This window comes from Anas acuta, chromosome 3, assembly GCF_963932015.1.
Source record: "Anas acuta chromosome 3, bAnaAcu1.1, whole genome shotgun sequence".
NCBI lineage: Eukaryota > Metazoa > Chordata > Aves > Anseriformes > Anatidae > Anas > Anas acuta.
Window position 1 is genome coordinate 69,584,343 of NC_088981.1, and position 15,222 is coordinate 69,599,564.

Here is a 15,222-nt window from a genome sequence, read left to right on the forward strand (position 1 = left end):
TGCAGGACCTGATGGTCTATCTGGACCAGGTAAACTGAATGAGAGGCAGAAATAATATGGCACCATTTTGATGATTTAGGGGTACATAACAGGAGCCAGTATGTTTTTGCTTTCATGAGCTCAAGTATGAATGTATTTTGCAATGCCTGTCTAGCATAAGATAAGCAAAAGGGCTGGGGAAGAGACCTATAAAAGTAAGACATACATGGGGAGCATACATGGAAGCAAGATATTTCTGCAGGCCTTGACACTTTTTCCCATAAATATGTTTTTCCCTTAGTAGTAAATGGGCAACTACAGCCTTAATGACCTTGACTTTCATTTATGTATTCTTTTCAGTGGTTTAACAACAACTTTGTTTCATTTATTCCTGGCTTCAAAACTGACATAATGATTTCTTTAATTTCCTTTTCCCATAGAAGCAATTCTTATTCAGCTTTTACAGCTAGAAGCAGAAAAGAAAAAAAAAAAAAAAACACACCACCAACAAAAAAAAACACACATGAGCCCCAGTGCTACACATAAAAATGTTAAAAAACAACTTTGCAACAACAGCAACAAAAAAAAACTATATGGAAAAAAATATCATAAACCAATATAAACAAAAAAAAAAATGGCCACTGAAGTGTTCTGGTAGTGGAATCAACCTCTACCCTCTAAATAAAATTCATCAGTTAGGATCACAGCAAATAATGTCAGCCTTATTTCTTGCTTATATTTTGTCAGAGTAAACAAGGTTATTTATCTCCTGGATGTTTTTTTATGCAATATGAAGTCCCCCCAAACACAAAATAGCGTGTGCTGCAGAAAAAAAAAAAAAGATATATATATATATATATATATACATATATATATATACATAGAGAGAGAGAGAGAGAGTTTTCTGGCCACTGGGGACATGTGTGTTACAGAATTTTAGAGAAGTTTGTTCAGTGAACCCAACTGGCTGAGATGGACATCTGCTTGAGTTAAAGACATTGTGTGCTTGTACAGACACAAGTGCTTCAAAAGGAAGAGATAAAAGGGCTTCAGCAGCCTGCTTAGCCACATCCAACAAAACCTCATAGATAAGTCAGCTTCAGATAGTCAGAGAACCACAGAGAATGTGCATATTCTGCATAAGCGATCATACCTGCATTTTAAGTGAAACAGGAACACTTTCTATAGCAGCTTTGCAACACCTCTAAGCAACAATTACTATGTTTACATTGTGAGTAAGATTTGAAAAGCCAGTGAACTGCCTTCCATTTTGGGAGAAAACCTAACAATACATAAATGAAATCAAGAAAGGAAAATTTCTTGCAAACGCTTCACATACCACTGATTGTCACACATGGAAAGACATGAAAGACAGGGAAACTGTGCAACTGCTATTGTCATTTATTGCATAATATTTGTGTGAATTGTGAATGGTTACATGATTTGTTTCACCTCCAATTAATGTTAAAAGGCTTCACTTCTTATTTAAACATTTCAAAATTAAGAAATTTGTCAAGGATCTAGATTCCCTTTGACATTCCTGATACAAGACTGTGCTAGTTGCTGATGCTTAAAGATGCCTTTACAAGGCTATTTGCTCATGATGCTGCATATGAAAAAATTAAGAGTAATATTTTCTGTAATAGATTTCTATATAAAATGTTTATTCTTTAACATGACATTATTACTGTTTTTAATCTCTTATTTGCATTTGTTGATCACAGATACACAGATAAGCAATGTATTACTTTGGACAATTAAATGTGAATTCTAGAATACAAGGTGAATAGAGGTCAGAAAAGGCACAGAAAAGGCACTTCTACAGAAGTCGATAAGTTAATCATACACAGGTTAATAACATAAGTAGGTACTAATTTTAGTTGCTTTTGGAGAACAATTGCCTGCCTTGAGGATAAAATACTTTCTTTTAAGTGTCAAACAGCTAAACACAAGCACTGTCAGAATATCTTTCCTTGCAAATATAAATTCAGTATCTTTACATTTCAGCACTTCTATCTCGTATCCCAGCAACTCTTCTGCAATGGACTCCTGAGTTTTAACCCTACTTGTCATTAGACCACAAGATGGATAATTGCTGCAATGAAATATGTGTCTGCCTGCCTGCCTGCTAGTCACTCCTGAACATTTTAATTCCCTTCACATGTGAAAGTGGAGAAGTCTGCAAGCTCCTCAAAGTGTTGTGAAAGTGCCTAGCCCAGAGAAGGCAGAGCCCAAAAGAGGTCTGTCACCCTGACATGCAGTATGTGCATATTAGACAGCCAGGCAGGATGCGCATAGACGACTGCCTGCACTCACCCTGGTTTATGCTGAGAAGCAATACCATCAGAGCCATTGAGAAGAGCTGGGTTTATGCTGTGAGAAAGAGGCTTAAAGGCCCAGGGACTCTAAGCTGTAGGAAAGAGAATTTCTTCCACTCCAATGCTCAAAGGAGAAATTGCTTTCTATGGGCAGCTTAGTCTGTTCACTGAAATAGTTGAATATTTCAAAAAAAAATCTGTGTCATTAGTGGCCTTGGAGGACCTGGTTCTGCAGGTAAAAAGTATCTTCATCTACCAGTGAACCCAGTCTGAGCCCAAGATCTGTAGGTGTTTTTATGAAAATAAATTTTTCCAGGACAAAATTAATTTCTGTCAATGGAAGACAAGTTTGTCTAACATAAATTTATTCCTCACAAAAGTGGAAGTGTTTCTCTTTTGCTCAACAGCCCAAAAGGAAACAATAATTTTTTCAAGAATTACTGTAAATGTTAATCAGGAAGGATCCGTCAAGTAACCATGCAGCGGACAGTTTTCCAAGCCTTGGGAAAGCAAGCAGACTTTGAGTCTTGGGAAATAATGCTGTTGTTCTTAGCTTTGATCTGTGCGGGAGTCAATGCAGGGGCAATTTTGACAGTTGAGCTGAAGGGAATGTTACTCCCATTAAAGTCAAATCGTGATGCAACCTTGCTCCCTCGGAACTAGGCAATGGTAATGTGCTAAGATTGTTTATATGATCCCTGACCATCACATTTCCGAGTTTGAATGAACTGAGAAAATTACATGACCAGAGCTCCAATATCACTTATTTCATCTTTAGTAGAAACCAGGCAGAAGGATATTTGCAATAGCTCAGCTGAGAAGCAAGAAGGGTCTCCGAGTACAAGTTTGTTTCAGAAGTACCTGAAGTTATAAACTGGCTCACCTGAACCTTTCCATCTTACTGAAGTTTGGACGAAACAGTTAAATGGACTTTAATCTGTGTCCTATTCCTTTTACTATTCAGGCCTCACACTGTGGTAGTTGAACACTTTCCATATACACAGAGTAGCATGACTAGGAGCTGTCAGATGCCATTTTTACCTTCTATCATCCTCCTCTACCTGATTATTGGCACTCAGCTTGCACAGGCAGGGTGAAGCTACCCCTATATTTATTCAGTGAAAAATTGTACCTTGCTTTCTTTCTTGCTTAGTGATTAGGAGGTGAGTTTGTAAGAGCCTCAGATTTGTTCCTCTGGCCCAATGAATATTTATTTATTCAGAAAAGAGACTGAGAGAGGCAATCTTGACAATCAACATTCAATGGTTTCACATCAGGTGGGTGGGGTAGTTGTCTGTGCTGTAGAAAAAAAATGGGAGAATTGGGAGAATTTGAACCTGGGTGACTCCAACCCAGAAGAGTCTTCTGCTGCCACATTATTGTCTACTTGGAACTGTCTTTCTGTTTCTTAAAAAAAAATAAAAAAATAAAATAAAAAATAAAAAATAAATAAAAATGTTCTAGCATTTTGCTCACTGGAGTGGGGGGTTTGTTTTTTGTTTGTTTGGTGCAGGTTTTTTTTTTTTGTAATCCCAGATTCTCATGAGACATGAAATCACTATGAAATCATTACCGGGGGCAATTAATAGGACAGAGTACTGTTTTATTTTTTAATGTCTTAATCATTCAATCCAGTTTTTTGTGGAGACAACTTGGTACTAGCATGCACTGATGGACTTTTCAGATGCTTCACTTGGAACAAGTAAGGCCAAAACAGAATTAAAGCAGCAATGATATTACTTTCCATTAAGGAAAGCTCACTGCTACATGCAGTGAAAAAGTCCGGAGGTCAAAAAGATGGAAGATTTCAACAAAAACACTGCTCTTCCATAACACAATCAGATTTAAAGAGCCTTTTAACTAAAAAGTGTACGTATTTATTTATTCATCTGCTCATTCTGTCTTTAGGACAACAAAGCTTTCAAGAACAGGCATCTGATGACCTCCACGGGAGCCACTGAGGACCTCAGGCCAACAGTAGCAGTTCGTCCTCTTTGCTAACAGCATCTCCATGCAGCTTTAGTGGAGACATTCAGTCTGTAATAAACACAGTCTAGGCAAATACAGAACTAGAATTGTCTGCTGCCTCATTATTAATATATTAGGATAGTCTGGACCTCTGACCTCTTTACCAAATCTTCCACTCTTACCCCCAATTTCTTTTCCTGCCCACGCATGCAGCAGGAACCCTCCTGGATTTTGCACATACACAATCACAGCTGCAGCATTTTGCCCCAGACTCTGTACCCCAGAGTTCCTCGCCAACAGGGATGGCACCCTTTGACAAGACAGAGCATGAAAAAGAAAGCAGCGTGTGTGTGACCAGCATGCAAATGCTCCCTCCCCAGCACAAGGGATGTGATTTCATCTGGTAGCCTGTAGTGTGCACAGCTTAATAACAAAATGAAAATGCAGGAAGACTGTATCAGTCATGCAGATGCAGTGGGGGGAAAAAAATAGTTAAAAGGAAGAAGAAAAAAAGAAGAGAGAGAGAAAGAGAGAGAGAGAATTTGGAGTACACTGTTAGTTTTTTGTGTGTGTGTATTTTTTTGACACTAAGCACAAGTCTAGCAGATTTAAGTACTATATAAAAATGAGTAGCAAGACAAGTCCAGGGAACAATAGATCTGAAGGAAAAGGACTTCCAGAAGCAGACTTGTTTTTTGTGTTTTTTTTTTTTTTTTTTTTCTTTTGCATGAGGCCTGGAAGCAGCTAATCTCTGCTGAGTAAAGATAGCCATTCAGATCAGATCAGTCGACAAGGCTGCTGGAGAAGGAAAACCAGGATATCGTTTCATTGTCACTATTGGGGAGCCACCAGATGCTTGGGATTCCATATATTTGGGGGATAAATCTTTCAAAAGCTCCATTGACACTGGGGTATGTCAATAATTCAACATATTAGTTGGATGCAAATACTGCACAATAAGGTATGGAAAGAAAACTGTAATTGGGAATGCCAGGGCGAAGGGGGCTCTATCTTCTGACTGAGCCCATTGTTGAACTCCAGGCTGAACCTCCGACCCTTTACTTTGGAAGGACACAATAGGCTTTGATATGAGATGGTGGGAAACGGTCTTGGAGGCTCATTTCACATTCAGCTGCAATTCATCAGCTTGGCTGGGACTTCTAGCAGCTTTAATGACCACTGCAATTGATGGTTAAATCAATTTGTGACGGTGACAGCATGGCTGGCCCCTAGACTGTAACAATCCGGGATTACAACAGGCAGAAAGGGCCCTGTTATTCAGACGTGCGTGGTTTCTACTCAGCTTTGAGTGGGAACAACAGTGGGACAAAGTCTCACAAGACCAGGCCCAGAGAATGTACACATTCACTCCAGTTGACTACACACCATGGCTGCTTCTTTTAGCGCGATAAGGCAGGATAAAAAAAAAAAAAAAAAAAAAAAAGCTTTGTTACAAATAAAAATATACAGTAGAGCACAAAGGACCCTGATATTTGACTATATCCTTAGGGAAAGTGGCAACCCAGAAAGAATTTCACCTTTGTTCCTCCAGGGACGAAGTGGGTGGTCTGTCCCCCTCCACCCGCTGCCCCAAACAGTGGTGCAGCTTGCCCCCACAGTAAAACCCGTACACGTCCGGATTATGGTAGAGCAGGTTTGCATTTGGCAAGAGGGGCATAGGCAGGGGGGATGGGGGCCAAATATAACGTTCAGACAGTGAGAAGGAAGGACTGCTCCCTCTTCTGTCACTGAAGAAAAAATGCACGCAAAACACACTAAAGCATGCTATAATTCATTTTCATCTCTCCATGATTATAATTACCTCTCACACTGAACAGATACTACAGGGAAAGAAGAAGACCAAAGCTCACTCTGGTGGCCTTGCTGCTAATAATTACGTTACAGGGCAGTCAGTTGTTTTGGACGTGAGTCTGCAAGACCAGTGCTTGCCTATCAAGAAAAAATGCAATTTCCAGTCATGTCAGGTCTCTCTCCTGCCACATTTTGCTGGTACAATATGATATTTTCACCCAAAATATACAGTGTATGTTATCAGCAGGCAGAATTTCTGGGAAATGTGTTATTTCAGTATAATACTGCACATCAACTAATGCAGGCAGTGGCTAAAAGCTATGAGACATATTTGAATTGTAGCATAGATATGATATAATGTGTATGTGTGTTTTGTTTATATTAAATTACACTTAAAATATTTCAAATGGTTCACTGAAAAGCTATGTTTTCGATGTCATATTAATTGAAATAATTTATTCAGCCCAAATAGAACAGTTATGTTGTGTATCTAACCAAGCGTAGACTCATTTAAAAAATCAATATGATATGTAGTCAGAGAATCAAAGTACTTAGAAATTTATATGAGGAAGCTGTTAATGTGAGCACTACACATTATGCCAATCAATAAGTTGTAAATTATATAGTAATTAATTACACATCTCTCTTTGTCGATTAGGCATGATCAAGCTATTTCTGTGTATACTAAAGAAACATGTTGAAAATGAGTACTAAAAAAAATTTAAAATGAGAGCCACAGTCCACTGACCTGCTAAATAAATTACTTCATCATGTTCTGAGTTGAATCCTACAATTAATAACTAATTCTGGCATCTTCCTTACAAAATGTCATGGTCTAAATGTTGCAAAAGAAAGAGCTGACTAGCTCCTAGTAATATGTAAATAAATTGGTTGATGTTAATACCTGAAAATTTGTAACCCAAAATAAAATACCACATTTTGAAAATGTAAACACATTTTGTTTTCTCTAAAGGATCTGTCCAAATATTGAAAAAATATTATTGCTAACAGTAAAGAGGTCTGGCACTAGGTCCAAACCCTGACAGTGGAGGAGGGGAAAAAAAAAATCACTTGGTTTCTATGGTAACAGTGCTGGTAGAAATAGTTGTGTGAGCATACTGAACATGCATAAAAGCCTTCCCAAGGGAGGTCAGAGGATTTGAAGAAAGAAAGGGGGGGGGGGAAGAAGAGGAAGGGGAAAAAAAAAAAGATGGCAGCTTCTGCAGAAAGCAGATATTTTATGCTGAATAAGTGTTTCAGATGTGTGATGTGATCGATAACAAAACATTGTTGCTAATAGAAAAATCTTTGACTATGTATCCATTCATACTTAAATCAAGTTGGTGCATACTCATTTCTATGCGAGACATATTGATACATACACATTTGCTTTTGCACACGTGTTTAGATATTGGTGTGTGAATAAATTATACATCTTCATACAGAATGGAAGTATAATGTGAGACTATAACAAACCCCTTACTATATATATTACCATATATAGTGTATCGCATATGGACAGTGTCACTATATCAGATATATTTAAATCATCTTTATATCTATGAACTATAAAGTATAATATGTATGAAATATATCTGAGCCACATTATCATTAAGAACATTGGAATAACTCAAAAGGAGCAGCAAGAAGCACCTAGCATTATTTGTGGATGAAGTTATTAGTTTTGGCAATTAAATCATGTTAATTAATTTTAATGTTATTAGTGATGGTCAAGAAGACAGGAATTAGTCAGAATCTGTTGCACAATGAGCAAGCTGTATATACCAACTAGACTCTGCAATTCAGCCTGCTTAGAAACCCTGTGAACATGGTTCATTCTTTTGAGCTAAAAATGTTCACTAGCCCTTTATTTGCATCTGCTTCAATCCTCTGTTCATTGTTGGTTGCTATAAACTCTCTCCATGGGGGATGGATTGGCACAGAGAGGAAACGTGACAGAGGCTCCCATGCAGAGGATGAGCCGTTGCTGCAAGTGAAATCCCACATCCATAAAGCCAGGGGGAGGGGCAGGATTCCTGAGTACACTCAAAAGCTTGATTTGTGCAAGCAGGAAGGCAAAAACATTTTTGACAGTGCTTGGTGTGCAGAGCGGGTTTGGAAAACGTGCATCATTCTCATAGATTTCTGGAGCAGCACAATGCACTATAATTTCAAAAGCTTGCTAGATTACCTTCTGAGGCACGGTGAGAGAGGATTTTCACCCAGAAGACGTGGCTATGGAAAGCAAGGAGGATCTATAGCCACTGCTGGTTCTTTACAATTCAAAAGAAGCGGCACATTATCTGGGACTGACACTTGCAGAGACAAAAGTGGCACAGAAGTCTTCCCTGACCCTCCCTCCCCCCCTTCCCTCCCTCTTCTCCCCCCCTTTCCCTCTTCTCCCCCCTCCCACTCCTACATCCCCCTATTCAACCACCAAATGAGGCCCAAGAGCAGAATGAGGCTCCCTTTTGGGCCAGTCACACTACTGTCCTTTCTCACTCCCTACATGTAGAATAAACACTATTATTTACTTGCGGCATGTAGGGTGTGGCGTGGGCACACAGCCAGCAAGGATCTTGCATCAGGCACCTCCCTGGGGAACATGGAAGTGAAATACACAAAGGATGCACTTGACTGTAATGTCCTTAGCTTCATAGCTGGTTCAGAAAATCATGCTACTGACCACACCAGCCTTTTTGAAAATGCACCACCACCATCGGTTTCAGTGAGAAAGTGTGTTTTAAGGAAGGCATTTTTAATTTCCCTTCTATGAGTGTTGCTCTGTTCACTTTAGAGAAAAAGGGAAAATTAATCATACATTGATCATACTTCACCCAGTTTTGTAAACTTCTCCTGCAAGACCAAAGCACCACTGTTAGTCATTAATTTTCCGTAATTAGACCTCAGGTTAACATTTTACTGAAATGAACAATGGCTCTCTGCACTTCTCAAATCTACTATTCCTGTGTGTCTTTGGAAACACTTAGATCACAACTAGCTATCTTCTAATTAGAAGATACTCCTATAATTGCTAGAGAAAGGAAAAAGAAAAACAAAAACAAACAAACAACAAACAACAAACAAAAAAGAGAAAACCAAACTATGATCTAGGCTAAACAGACAGAGCTTGTCAGTGTCATTATTGAGGACCTTGATGCTGGGTTCTCCAGCATCTTTGCTCTAAGCTCTATAAATATTAATCTGTTGTAATACTACAAATAATTCAGAAATATCACCAAGTCAGCAGAACAAAGAAGTTGAACTCCAGATTCCCCATGCACTTATTTTCCTCCTGCTCTCAGGTGGTAGTGTTTTGAGAACTTGAATGGTTGTAACATGCCATGAGTTTTAACGATGACTCTGACTTTTTCATATGATCTCCATTTCTTTCCAAAAGCCCCAGTGGGCCTGACTCCATGTGATATATGCTCCAGGACTGGGGTGTCATGCTATCTAAATATACATTTCACTTGACATCTAGAAATGGATGGTCACTGATCCAACATTTTTTCCATGTCTTCAAAGACTTAGGCCCAGATGCTGAATCATAATCCACATTCATGAGTGCATATTCTGCCCCTTCTTCGCTACACAGCAAACCTGTTTGTTTTTTTTTTTTTTTTATTCTTTTATTTGAGTGCTTTCATTTGCAATCCATTAACTTTTAAATCAAAACTCTTGTCCTCGTTCTGTATGTTAGTTTTTCCTCTTGCTTGAATTTGCTATGTAACAACTCTGCTTTACTATTCAGCAACCTGTGTTATGGAGAAAATGTTCCATTAGCTTATTAAGAGTATAAGAGTATTATAAGTATTATAAGAGTGTTATAAGTATTATAAGAGTATTTAACAGTATAAATATGGTCGTTTATTCTACTCAGAGTGTGCCCTCCCAACAGCAGCATTTCGTGGAAATTTTGAACCTTTCCGTGATAAACTTAGAGGGAATTCCCAGCTTCCTGTCTTAGATTCCAGGTCTCCGTAACATGGAGGCTGTACTAATGCTCTTTTGTTCTAATGGACAAATGTGGATGATTTTAGTGTAAATGATGGCCAACTTATTAAGGCAGTGACTACAGAGAAATCAAAGACATGACTACTGTATTAAGTCCAGGTACACAACATACTCTTCAATCAACTTCTTGTGTGAGCTCCATGATATGGGGGTTGACTGATTGTACATGTAAAGCCAGTGTAGAAATCATTGCACTACACTGTAGTGAATTCTGTGACTGTAAATCAAATACACCTCAAATCAATCCTGAGTGAAGATTTTGGACAGAGTGTATTTTTCAATATCTGTATAAATTACAATTGGACAACATCTGCCTAAAGTAGTTTTATTAGTTTTGTTTGCTTATTTGTTATTAGCTTCATGAACTACTACTCTAAATTTCACTCATTGTATAACCCTTCTACAAACAAGCTGTCTTCTCAACATCAATGAGCAAACATTTGTCTTTGTTAGAAGAAGCTGTTGAATTAGATTGTAGAAAGACATAAACACACAAATCCAGATGTAGCACAAAGTATGTCCTATTTTTATACATTTTGATGAGCTTACATTTGTTATTGTTTTTTTATTTCTCTAAAGAATGACCAGCAGAATATCTAGTAGTTCCAATATTTGCATCACTCCTTTGTGCTTCTTCTGTGGCTCCTATTTGCTGGACATAAACTTTTGTCTTATTCTCCCTTGTAGAAGTTCAGAGAATACCGTTGCTGTCCCTTTAGGGTCTTAAAAAAACTACGCAGCCAATCAGAAAATGCAACACACAACTGTAATGTACTTGTACATGTCCACCCGACTGTTATATGCACATAAAGAAAAGCTGGCCACCTATACACTGTACCTGGTAGGGGTCCTCTTCCCTTGGTTCGAGTGGCTGCAGTTGTTTGGGATACGTCCAAATCCAAACAATGGTCTTTCAAAAACATAATATAAATAAAAACTATAAATAAATAAACAACAAAATAAAGGGATCTTCTTAATCCTCATTATATGTATTTACATTAAGGATAGTGTGATAGCATTGTTAGTCAAAATGCAGTAGTGGCAGAAGATACAGGTCCAGAAAATTACTTTATTCCTACACACAATTCACAAGAATGGAAAACCACAAGTACTGTAGATATGCTTAGGTCAATCTAAAGAAACAAAAGACTATGAGGCTTGAATTTTGGAATAAAAATACTCATGTCTGTATTGGTGTAGCACAATCATTGGTTATTGCACTGATGGCACTGATGATACAGTGTTATTATCCTGGATATTAATATATTATGACTGTATCAATCTGGTGTCAGAAAAACTCTGTCTGAGAGAGGATTTCTGTCCCTTTCTTATTGTTTGGTCTGCTTGAAGAGACATGCAAAACATCTAAGCATGTATCTTAGAGCTGAGACCACAAGAAAAAACAGATGAAGACTGCAGAAATCAAGAGTTCAATCTATTAATAAATAATAATAATAATAATAAATCTGTTTCATTTCAGCTTAAGAAGGTTAAGAAGTTTACTGAAATATTATGCATTCACTCATGCCAAACCTTGTCAAAATAATAATATAACAAGCATCACATCTTAAATATATATGACCTGAAATCATTGCATAAAATTCTGAACAGTAAGCCACGGACATACTGACAGATACAAATGTAAAGTAAAAGGAAGTTAATTCCCAGAATTATCATTGAACATCATAAACAACATTAAGTCCTTCTCTGAACAACTAAAGACTTCAGAGTTACTGTAAATTGTTCAAATTTGGGCATATTATGGAGTTTTTATGGCTTTGCCATAAAAAACTTTGTTTACTCTGGGCCGGATTCTGATAACCAAAGTTTGAATAGCAATTCTCTCTTTGAGTAACCAGAACGAGTTCCACATACCTGAACAGAAAAGACCAATTTGCTCCTTGGCACTGAAAATGTTGTTCATTCCACTTTTTTCAGTTTTCAGACTTCTTTTCCACCAAAGTCTCAGAAAATTATTCATGAAACTGAAAAATCATCTCTACAGGACTGCTTGCAAAGATTCCACTCAGCATAAGAAAAGGTGACAAGATTTGGTTCTTTGTATAAGTCTAAAAAAATCACAGTGGCTGTAAAGCAGCTATGTTTCTGCAGCAAGAATTATATGATGATTTTGTTACATGCAGTTTTTCATAGTGGTTAAGTAAATAAAAGGTTTACTTTGCATGTGATCGTTAGAAACTGTAAATCTTAGCTCATAAAAACAACCTTTAACAAATACAGTTTTGCACTAGCCAGGCAGTGCAGAAAATAGCATCTCATTAGCTGTAAATCTTGGCAGAAAGGAGAAACAGAGCCTGGGAGTCTTAACAACAGCTTCTGTGCACCAGCCATTAGATCATACTGAAAAGCCCAACAGGTCTAAAATTTGGTTGTGAAAGCCCACATAAACATTTTAGTATTATATGATCATTTAATTACTCCAAAACCTATGGTTAGGGCTCATGCCAGCCTTGAAAAGATTAAAGGCTACATTTTAGGGTATTGAATTCTACTTATTTTTATTTTTGAAAACTTTATTAATGGTTTTTAAAAGGTGATATTCTCCTATTCAGACTTTCATTGCTTCCATGTTTGGCATGTTTTTCATGTGATATGTGCTAAGTAGGCATGGCACGCATTTTGATATGTGACTGAAAACAAGATCCAGGCTGGTCTGTGAAATTCCCTGCATACCTCAACTTAGACACCTGCGAATGCATAAAGGCAGCCTTGTACAAGCCATTTAATACCTTGCTCCTGCCAAAGTTCTCTCATGACAGAGTGATGTGGCATGGAGGGACCTTGTGCTTTTTCCATAAGAAAAGAAAAAGGAAAACAAAACATAAGTTCAACAAGCAAATGCCTATGCTTCCCCAAAACACAGCATCCCACATTAAGGGAATCACGCAATGCACAGCACTGGTTCAACCTCATGAGCTCCATCCAGAGAGATACTGGTGACAGGCCAAGATTACCCCCATGGGCTGCACTCTAACAGATATTTTGGGGCTACACTTCTGAACCCACTCTGTCTATCCCTCTAGTGAGCTCATGCATCAATCTGGAGTATCCTGAACCATCAGTCAAGGCAGCATGCCTCCTTTTTAAGGTGTTATGACATCAGAACTGAGCAGCTCAAATAAGCTGCTGGAACCTTGTACTAAAACACTAAAACTGTGATGAAAAAAAAAAAAAAAAGGTCTCTTTCTTGCTTCTATAATTTTTCAAGTCTTCTGAAACAGTTCCTCCTCATTCCAGATATATATGAGAAAATTAAAAACAGACAGGTAAAAAAAAAAAAAAAAAAAAAAAAAAAAAAATTTACTTTATTTTAATAAAATGGTGAAAGTTGAAAATAGCAGACATTAAATCCATAATATGAGGTAACAGACATTTGTTTTGCATAAAAATACTCTGGCATTTAAAGCTCCAGAAGGCTCTCACCATGAGCTTTCCTGCTCTTTGCTTACGTGGCACCAAGGCCTCCTTCAGCTGTTGAAGATGTGCTGAATAACAGACAAGGGGAAGATCTGTATCTTCTTTATGAAGTGGTCTGGGCAGCAAAAGAAGGATTGCTTTCCTATAATGAAAAAAAAAAAAAAAAAAAAAAAAAAAGCAATGAACTAAATCTTAGAGAAAAACACCAGAAAACAAGATGTTAACAATTCTCTAATCCCCGTGTTAGTGGTCTACATTTGCCATATGCCTTCATCTTAACCTATGGAATAATGTCAGGTGCTGTCAGCTGGGGTGTTAACATACTGCTTTTTCTCCTGTCTGGTTTCTACCAGGTCTGCCTGCTTGGAAAGGCCTGTCAGTAGAATCAGCTGGAAAATGAGCAAACAAATAAGAGAGAACAACATGAGGAAACAATACCATCTGGGTCATATTTCCTGAAGAAAATCTTAATAAATTCTGACTAAGTCAATGGCACCACACAGCTTCACTTCAGATTGGGAACTAGCTCAAGTTTTTAAACTTTTATATAGGCTCTTCCATATATATGGATCTCACAAAATAGTTCAGACTAATCTGTTACTTCCTTGTTACTGTCGCCCTATATGCGATCTTTCCTTCTAAAGTAACTAAAGGTCTTTTCTTATGCAGTGGATACCAAAGCAGGGTCATGAACCTTAACATTCATTCACCAAGCTCTCACACATATACACAGTATGATACTCAAAGTATCTGTTAATTATTTATTTTTGCCAAAAAAAAAAAAAAAAAGTTTTTAAGTCCACTTGCCTTGAAGAGAAATACTATCTGCACTATAATTAGCTCTTAAATGGCAACTTTCAATAAACGTGCACTAAGCAAGATACTTTGTCATCCAAAAAAAAAAAAAAAATCAAAACACCTGGAAAAAAAAATGCTTATCAAGATAGAAAAAGCAAGAAAGCAAGAAGGATAATTAAAACTAATCAGGAATATGGTAGATGTCATTCTCAAGAAGCAATAACCTAAAGACAGAAACAGATTTAATCTAACTAGGGAAATCAAACATGTCTGGTGTCTTTATAACAAATGACAAATAACAGCAATAGCCAAGGTTTGAACTGGGTCATATATTTTATTAAAAACCCATATGGCATGATGATCCACTATGAAAAATGTGTATAGTAGTGGTTTATGGCTGTGGTTCATACACTAACAAGATTTTCATTTACTTGAACATCTTCCATCATGTTCAGGACAAGAAAGTGTTTCTAACATTCTCCTATTAGCAATTATTTTGGCATTATGATTAAAAAAGCAGCTCAATACAGCTCAAGCAATGTAATTTAATAAGATGAGCTACTTGTTTTTTGGTTTGGGATGGGTGGTTGTGACTGCCTGTTTAACATCAACATACCTTGTACTGGACATTTGGAAAATTTGACTGATTGGCTGATGTCAAGTCCAAACTCAAAGCGATATCAGATGTGCTACTGTTCTGGGGCAATGTGGGAGCAAATATGCTGATTAAGCCTGGGAAGAAAAAAAAAAAGAAAAAAGAAAAAAAAAAAAAAGTAATTTTCTACTTTCATGGGTGCCAGACATCTGCATCAGATGGTTGGACAAAAAAATCCACATTCCCACATCGTGTCATGAGGAAGGTGCCTGCAGCATGGGTATTTATGAGTATGCA

At 37.5% G+C, this 15,222-nt stretch overlaps 1 long non-coding RNA gene across 11 annotated transcripts in view; it reads right to left on the reverse strand.

Annotated features, from left to right (window-relative positions):
* Positions 1–15,222, reverse strand: part of LOC137854373 (uncharacterized) — a 127,773-nt gene that overhangs the window by 16,565 nt on the left and 95,986 nt on the right. For 4 of the 11 annotated variants that reach the window (XR_011095126.1, XR_011095122.1, XR_011095123.1 and 1 more), the window contains 3 exons: positions 14,947–15,062; positions 11,970–13,674; positions 10,868–11,004 (listed from right to left, as the gene is read on the reverse strand). This is a non-coding gene — a long non-coding RNA (uncharacterized lncRNA). Of the gene's footprint in view, positions 1–8,517; positions 9,836–10,867; positions 11,005–11,969; positions 13,675–14,946; positions 15,063–15,222 lie in introns of those variants that run through there. The other 7 variants (XR_011095118.1, XR_011095124.1, XR_011095121.1 and 4 more) reach the window with 4 other exon arrangements.